Below are 9,412 nucleotides of genomic sequence, written 5' to 3' on the forward strand. Positions count from 1 at the left end.
CAAATTACTACAGTCAGTATAACGTACCATTTCATGACGATCGACCATGGTACTTGTCAGGAGGATCACTGATACGTCTCCAATGTATCTATAATTTTTTATTGCTCCATGCTATATCACTACTAGGGAAAAGCCTATACACAGAATCTTACCAGTAGCACGCTTTAAAATAAGGCGCAGCTGCTAACTAGCAGTAGCGCTCGCGCACAAACCTCGCTGCTGAAATGAATGTATCAGTAGCACGCCCACTCTAAGACGCACTACTGCTATAATTGCCACGACGCTGCCGAGAGGCTAGTTCTAGCAGCAGCGCGCTTGTATGAAGAGCGCTACTGCTAGGGACCATAGTAGTAGCGCATTTACACAATAACCGCTACTACTAAGCTTACTAAAAAATTTAGTCCCACCTTGCTTAGTGAGGAGAGTTTGTACCACCTTAAATATGTTGCTTCTCAAACTTTCACAACCAGTTGGTCTTCATTGAACTCTATGTGTAAAATTTGTGGCCGCAATATGAGTCTTCATCAGTTCCTAAACTGGTGAGGACTCATATTGACAAATCAGATTGTACACAAAAAGATCATTGATGATCAATGTATTTTTTATGTCTATTTTATATGCTGACACATAGGAGTAGCACGCTCTTTGTGAAAGGCGCTACTGCTAGGTCGTTTAGCAGTAGCGCCTTTTGCTATAGCGCGCTACTGCTAAGCCATTCCATCTCCCCTAATCTCCGACCTATCCGATCCACTCACACTCACACTCACTCGATCTCCACCTCAACCCCCCACGGCGGTCCTCCCCCATCGCCCCTCCTCCAATCTGCGCCGCCGCCACCTCCTCCTCCTTGCTCGACTCGGTGCCAGCCTCCTCCTCCATCCTCCCTCTAGTCGCCGCTGGCCGGCCCCTCCTTGCTCTGCCTTCCTTCTCCGTCCTCCCTCCACTCGCTGCCAGCTGGCCCCTTCTCGCTCCATCTTCCTCATCCATCCTACTCTCTTCTCCCTCCTCGAGTTGCCCCTCCTTCTCCCTCCTCCCTCCTCCATCCACAACCACTCCTCCCTGCTACATTTTGATTTAGTAGGCTAGTTGATTTAGTTAATCTAGAACATTTTAATTTAGTTGATTTAGTATGTAGTTGATTTACTTGATTTATAACATCTTGATTTAGTTGATTTAGTAGGCTAGTTGATTTAGTTGGTTTAGTAGGCTAGTTGATTTAGTTGATTTAGAACATTTTGATTTAGTTGATTTAGTATGCTAGTGGATTTAGTAGGCTCGTTGATTTAGTTGATTTAGTATGCACCATTTTATTGTTATTTTTCTGTACATGGATAGGTAGATGCTTTTGTTTCTTTGTAATAAGTTATTTTTTGGCAAAATGTAGGTGCCAATTTAGTTAAATTTGCCATTTGTTTTTTAATCAATTATCTTAGGCAATAGGGGCCAGATGAGATGAAATGTCTTGGTAGTTGGTACCCTTATTTGGTAGATATTTGTGAAAAGTTTTTTTGGACAATAGGTGCCACCGAAATGCTTTGTCCATAAAATTGCTTCTCGCGGAAGTGAATCGTTAATCCTTTACTCATATTGCTTTAGGAAAATGGCGCCACCACCACCACCACTATGTCGACTGTGCAAGTCAAGGTGCACCAGCAGCCTTGCAACTGGCAAGTTGTTCGGCATCTACTTCCAGCCGTGTTTTCGTCATGCGGCGGTAAGAAATTAGATGAAATGTAACAACTATTTTATTTTTAGTGTTGGCATTACTGCATTGTGTCATTTTGCTTTTTTTACACAGATCGTCCCATGCAATGTGAGGTTGAATTTCAACAAGGTGACAGGAGACACTGTGACATTTGAGGCTCTTGGGGGCGTACACTATGGAGGTCGAGAAAGGATGCAATATGTCGCAGATTGGAGGAGATGGATGGGCCCGTTTCCTTGCCCACATGCGTCTTACTGGTGGTGAGTTGATCAGCATCTCCTTCAGAGCAGAAAGACCCAAGCTGGCTGTCATTTATCTCAACCTGGTGGAAGATGACGAAGATGATGAAGATAATGAGGACCCACTCGATGAAGACGATGAGAACCCACTTCATGAAGCCATCATAGCTCAAAGAATGAGGCTGAGTGAGGAGGAGGTGTGCAACCTATGGGACATAATTCCGCTACGTGATGACTTTGTCGGGGTGCCATTCGTGACCTGCCAGACAAGTACCATGGTCGATCGGCATGAAATGGTATGTTATACGTACTGCCTGTAGTAATTTGATGATATATATATATATATATATATATATATATATATATATATATATATATATATATATATATATATGCTTTATTGTTATACTTACAAATGCAAATTATTCGATGATATGCTTAGTGAATCCGATGATATGCTTAGTGTAGAGTCCAATGATATGCTTTGTGGAATCTAGTCGATGATATGCTTTAGTGTAGAGTCTGATCACATGCTCTTATTAGTGTAGAATCCAATGAACTATTAATAGTGTAGATAATCCATATATACTTATTAGTAGAATTCATGATCAGTTAGTACAAATGCGTAGTACTGTGTCTTTTGATGGTGTATAAATTTAGACTTAATAGAAATACATTTGCAAGAGTATGTGCCAGGCTATTTATTAATTGATATGTTTTTCTTATTCTGAAATTGCCAAAGAACCTATCTGTGAGTTGTGGTATCGAGCCTGATGAAGAAGGCTCAGCTGGACTACGGCTTACCGCAAGGGGCTCCGTCACCACCTGTACTTACCGCATGGACACAGACGGTCGCACACACTTAAATTCGGTTGGGTGGAAGAGATTCCTCGTTGGCAAGAATCTTCGTGTTGGACAGGCCATCCTAATTACTATCAGGAACACCCACCGCCCAGGCTTGAGGATGATGATCGTCGTCGATATCATCTAGAACTACATGTGTGTGTGTCTGGCTATATCATCTAGAACTACATATGATGATCGTCGTAGATATCATGTAGAACTACATATGATGATCGTCATCGATATTATCTAGAACTACATATGATGATCGTCGGCGATATCACCTTGTACTTCTTCAGGATGTATCTTGAGTATATATGAAATTATTATCTAGTACTCCCTCGGTTGCAAATTACTCGTCGTGGTTTTAGTTCAAACTTGAACCAAAACCACGACGAGTAATTTGGAACCAAGGGAGTACTACCTAGTACCTATAATGCTTTATGAAAATGATATCTAGAAGTACCTAGTATCTGGAAATTGTTATTTATTGAAGCTGAAACGGGGTAGGAAGTCGGGGGGAAATGATGAAAGATATAGCAGTAGCGCGGGGCAAGGAAATCGCTACAGCTAATTAATAGTAGCGTGTTCCGAAAACGCGTTGCTGATACAGTCCAGAGTAGTAGCGCGTGTACAGACCACGCTACTACTAACAGTTAGCTGTAGCACTTTATTGGTAGCGTGGCTGCCCGCGCTGCTAATAGCCCCAAAACCCGCGCTACTACTAGGGTTTTCCCTAGTAGTGTGTTATCTACTGTTTTGGACATTATTGGGCTTTATTATCCACTTTTATATTATTTTGGGACTAACCTATTAATCGGAGGCCCAACCCAGAATTGCTGTTTTTTTGCCTGTTTTAGGGTTTCGAAGAAAAGGAATATCAAACGGAGTCCAAACGGTATGAAACCTTCGGGAACGTGATTTTCTCGACGAATAAGACCAGGGAGACTTGGACCCTACGTCAAGAAATAAAACAGGAGGCCACGAGGTAGGGGGGCGCACCTGCCTACCCTAGGCGCGCCCTCCACCCTCGTGGGCCCCCTGTTACTCCACCGACATACTCCTTCCTCCTATATATATCCACGTACCCCCAAACGATCAGAACAGGAGCCAAAACCCTAATTCCACCGCCATAACTTTCTGTATCCACGAGATCCCATCTTAGGGCCTGTTCCGGAGCTCCGCTGGTGGGGGCATCGATCACGGAGGGCTTCTACATCAACTCCATAGCTTCTACGATGAAGTGCGAGTAGTTTACCTCAGACCTATAGGTCCATAGTTAGTAGCTAGATGACTTCTTATCTCTTTTTGGATCTCAATACAATGTTCTCCCCCTCTCTTGTGGAGATCTATTCTATGTAATCTTCTTTTTGCGGTGTGTTTGTTGAGACCGATGAATTGTGGGTTTATGATCAAGTCTATCTATGAATAATATTTGAATCTTCTCTGAATTCTTTTATGTATGATTGGTTATCTTTGCAAGTCTCTTCGAATTATTAGTTTGGTTTGGCCTACTAGATTAATCTTTCTTGCAATGGGAGAAGTGCTTAGCTTTGGTTTCAATCTTGCGGTGTCCTTTACCGGTGACAGTAAGGGCAGCAAGGCACGTATTCTATTGTTGCCATCGAGGATAACAAGATGGGGTTTTCTTCATATTGCATGAGTCTATCCCTCTACATCATGTAATCTTGCTTAAGGCGTTACTCTGTTTTTAACTTAATACTCTAGATGCATGCTGGATAGCGGTCGATGAGTGGAGTAATAGTAGTAGATGCAGGCAGGAGTCGGTCTACTTGTCTCGGATGTGATGCCTATATACATGATCATACCTAGATATTCTCATAACTATGCTCAATTATGTCAATTGCTCAACGGCAAGGAAATCGCTACAGCTAATTAATAGTAGCGTGTTCCGAAAACGCGTTGCTGATACAGTCCAGAGTAGTAGCGTGTGTACAGACCACGCTACTACTAACAGTTAGCTGTATCACTTTATTGGTAGCGTGGCTGCCCGCGCTGCTAATAGCCCCAAAACCCGCGCTACTACTAGGGTTTTCCTAGTAGTGTATTATCTACTGTTTTGGACATTGTTGGGCTTTATTATCCACTTTTATATTATTTTGGGACTAACCTATTAATCGGAGGCCCAACCCAGAATTGCTGTTTTTTTGCCTGTTTTAGGGTTTCGAAGAAAAGGAATATCAAACGGAGTCCAAACGGTATGAAACCTTCGGGAACGTGATTTTCTCGACGAATAAGACCAGGGAGACTTGGACCCTACGTCAAGAAATAAAACAGGAGGCCACGAGGTAGGGGGGCGCACCTGCCTACCCTAGGCGCGCCCTCCACCCTCGTGGGCCCCCTGTTACTCCACCGACATACTCCTTCCTCCTATATATATCCACGTACCCCCAAACGATCAGAACAGGAGCCAAAACCCTAATTCCACCGCCATAACTTTCTGTATCCACGAGATCCCATCTTAGGGCCTGTTCCGGAGCTCCGCTGGTGGGGGCATCGATCACGGAGGGCCTCTACATCAACTCCATAGCTTCTACGATGAAGTGCGAGTAGTTTACCTCAGACCTATAGGTCCATAGTTAGTAGCTAGATGACTTCTTATCTCTTTTTGGATCTCAATACAATGTTCTCCCCCTCTCTTGTGGAGATCTATTCTATGTAATCTTCTTTTTGCGGTGTGTTTGTTGAGACCGATGAATTGTGGGTTTATGATCAAGTCTATCTATGAATAATATTTGAATATTCTCTGAATTCTTTTATGTATGATTGGTTATCTTTGCAAGTCTCTTCGAATTATTAGTTTGGTTTGGCCTACTAGATTAATCTTTCTTGCAATGGGAGAAGTGCTTAGCTTTGGGTTCAATCTTGCGGTGTCCTTTACCGGTGACAGTAAGGGCAGCAAGGCATGTATTGTATTGTTGCCATCGAGGATAACAAGATGGGGTTTTCTTCATATTGCATGAGTCTATCCCTCTACATCATGTAATCTTGCTTAAGGCGTTACTCTGTTTTTAACTTAATACTCTAGATGCATGCTGGATAGCGGTCGATGAATGGAGTAATAGTAGTAGATGCAGGCAGGAGTCGGTCTACTTGTCTGTTTCTCTATTTGCCTCTTTTTCTCTTGCTTCTTGTTTGCTCGTATGGTTAGAATAGTTGTTTATTTATTACTAAACAGAGAACCTAAGATCTATGGATCCTCATCCACTTGCTAATCATTTTAAGATGTCCAATTATGATAAACCAATTGCTAGTGAGTTTTGTGCACTAGATTATCTTTGTGAAGTTTTGCTTGAAATTCGTGAATCTGAAAAGTGTGATGAATTACCTTATGAAGCGATTCATGATAGATCTTTGAATAGAAGCATGATTGCAATGATTCTATTAATGTCAATTGTGCTAATAATATGGAAAACCCTAAGCTTGGGGATGCTAGTTTTGCTATGTCATCTACTTGTTGCAATGATCATGATTGGGGTGATTCTTCTTTTGATCTTGAAAATTTATTTAAACCCCATGATGAACATAATATTGATTATAATGTTTGCAATAATATTGAAAGTGGGTTTGGAAAGGTCATGACTTTAGTTAATGTTAATCCCACTATTTTGGAAGAGTGTCAACTTTGCATGCATGTGGATCGTGTTGAAAATATTTTATGTGATAGCTATTTTGTTGAATTTGCTTATGATCCTATATGTAATTATTATAACAGAGGAAAATATGGTGGTAGAAATTTTCATGTTAGTAAATTACCTCTCGTTATGTTGAGATTGCTATTGTTGCTTTCCGCTTCGTTGCATATGCTAGTTTTTGCTTGCCTTGATAATTTGTTTTCCTATAAGATGCCTATGCGTAGGAAGTATATTAGACTTAGATGTGTTTGTCACGTGTTTTATGATGCTCTCTTTGTGCTTCAGTTCTTGTCTTTCATGTGAGCATCATTAAAATTAGCAATGCCTAGCTTTAAGGATTTAAAGAGAAGCGCTTGTTGGGAGACAACCCAATATTTTTTATTTCTGTTATTTAATAAATAATTTATCTAGCCTCTGTTTTGGTTGTGTTTTTTGTGTTAATTAGTTTTTGTGCCAAGTAGAACCGTTGGGAAGACTTGGGGAAAGTCTTGTTGAACTTGCTGTAAAAAACAGAAACTTTAGCGCTCACCAGAACTGCTGTCATTTTTATTTGGAGAGTGCTATTCAATTAATTATTTTTGCAGATGATTCATAGATAAATTACTCACGTCCATCAATTTATTTTGGAATTTTTGGGGTTCCATATCTTGCGCTAGCTGCAGATTACTACAGACTCTTCTGTTTTTGACACATTTTGTTTTTCGTGTGTTGTTTGCTTATTTTGATGAATCTATGGCTAGTAAAATAGTTTATAAACCATAGAGAAGTTGGAATACAGTAGGTATAACACCAATATAAACAAATAATGAGTTCATTACAGTACCTTGAAGTGATCTTTTATTTTCTTTCGCTAACGGAGCTCACGAGATTTTCTACTTTAAGTTTTGTGTTGTGAAGTTTTCAAGTTTCGGGTAAAGATTTGATGGATTATGGAACAAGGAGTGGCAAGATCCTAAGCTTGGGTATGCCCATGGCACCCCCAAGATAATCTAAGGACATCTAAAAGCAAAAGCTTGGGGATCACCGGAAGGCATCCCCTCTTTCGTCTACTTCTATCTGTAACTTTACTTGGAGCTATATTTTTATTTACCACATGATATGTGTTTTGCTTGGAACGTCTTGTATGACATGAGTCTTTGCTTGTTAGTTTACCACAATCATCCTTGCTGTACACACCTTTTTAGAGAGCCATACATGATTTGGAATTTGTTAGAATACTCTTTGTGCTTCGCTTATTTCTTTTGAGTTATATAATTTTGCTCTAGTACTTCACTTATATCCTTTTAGAGCACGATGGTGGATTTGTTTTATAGAAACTATTGATCTCTCATGCTTCACTTAGATTATTTTGAGAGTCTTAAACAGCATGGTAATTTTCTTAAAATCCTAATATGCTTGGTATGCAAGATTAATAATAAAACTTTCTTATGAGTGTGTTGAATACTATGATAAGTTTGATACTTGATAATTGTTTTGAGATATAGAGATGGTGATATTAAAGTCATGCTAGTTGAGTAGTTGTGTATTTGAGAAATACTTGTGTCGAAGTTTGTGATTCCCGTAGTATGCACGTATGGTGAACCGTTATGTGATGAAGTCGGAGCATGATTTATTTTTTGATTGCCTTCCTTATGAGTGGCAGTCAGGGATGAGCGATGGTCTTTTCCTACCAATCTATCCCCCTAGGAGCATGCACGTTATACTTTGCTTTGATAACTTGTAGATTTTTGCAATAAGTATATGAGTTCTTCATGACTAATGTTGAGTCCATGGACAATACGCACTCTCACCCTTCCACCTTTTCTAGCCTCTATAATACCGCGCACCTATCGCCGGTATCATACACCCACCATATACCTTCCTCAAAACAGCCACCATACCTACCTATTATGGCATTTCCATAGCCATACCGAGATATATTGCCATGCAACTTTCCACCGTTCCGTTTATTATGACACACTCCATCATTGACATGTTGCATATCCCGGTACACCACCGGAGGCATTCACATAGAGTCATACTTTGTTCTAAGTATCGAGTTGTAGTTGTTGAGTTGGAAGAAAAATAAAAGTGTGATGATCATCATTATTAGAGCATTGTCCCAGTGAGGAAAAGATGATGGAGACTATGATTCCCGCACAACTCGGGATGAGACTCCGGAAGAAAAATAAATAAAAGAGGACAAAGAAGCCCAAATAAAAAAAGAGTAAGAAAAGAGGCCATAAAAAAAGAGAAAAGGCCCAAATAAAAAAATGAGAGAAAAAGAGAGAAGGGACAATGTTACTATCCTTTTACCACACTTGTGCTTCAAAGTAGCACCATGATCTTCATAGTAGAGAGTCTCTCATGTTATCACTTTCATATACTTGTGGGAATCTTCCATTATAGAACTTAGCTTGTATATTCCAATGATGGGCTTACTCAAATTGCCCTAGGTCTTCATGAGCAAGCAAGTTGGATGCACACCCACTTAGTTTATTTTTGAGATTTCATATACTTATAGCTCTAGTGCATCCGTTGCATGGCAATCCCTACTCACTCACATTGATATCTATTGATGGGCATCTCCATAGCCCGTTGATACGCCTAGTTGATGTGAGACTATCTTCTCCCTTTTTGTCTTCTCCACAAACACCACTCTATTCCACCTATAGTGCTATATCCATGGCTCATGCTCATGTATTGCGTGAAGATTGAAAAAGTTTTGAGAATGTCAAAAGTATGAAACAATTGCTTGGCTTGTCATCGGGGTTGTGCATGATTTAAATATTTTGTGTGGTGAAGATAGATCATAGCCAGACTATATGATTTTGTAGGGATAACTTTCTTTAGCCATGTTATTTTGAGAAGACATAATTGCTTTGTTAGTATGCTTGATGTATTATTATTTTTTATGTCAATATGAACTTTTGTCTTGAATCTTTCGGATCTGAATTTTCATACCACAATTAAGAAGAATTACATTAAAT

Source organism: Triticum dicoccoides, chromosome 3A (assembly GCF_002162155.2).
Source record: "Triticum dicoccoides isolate Atlit2015 ecotype Zavitan chromosome 3A, WEW_v2.0, whole genome shotgun sequence".
Taxonomy (NCBI): domain Eukaryota; kingdom Viridiplantae; phylum Streptophyta; class Magnoliopsida; order Poales; family Poaceae; genus Triticum; species Triticum dicoccoides.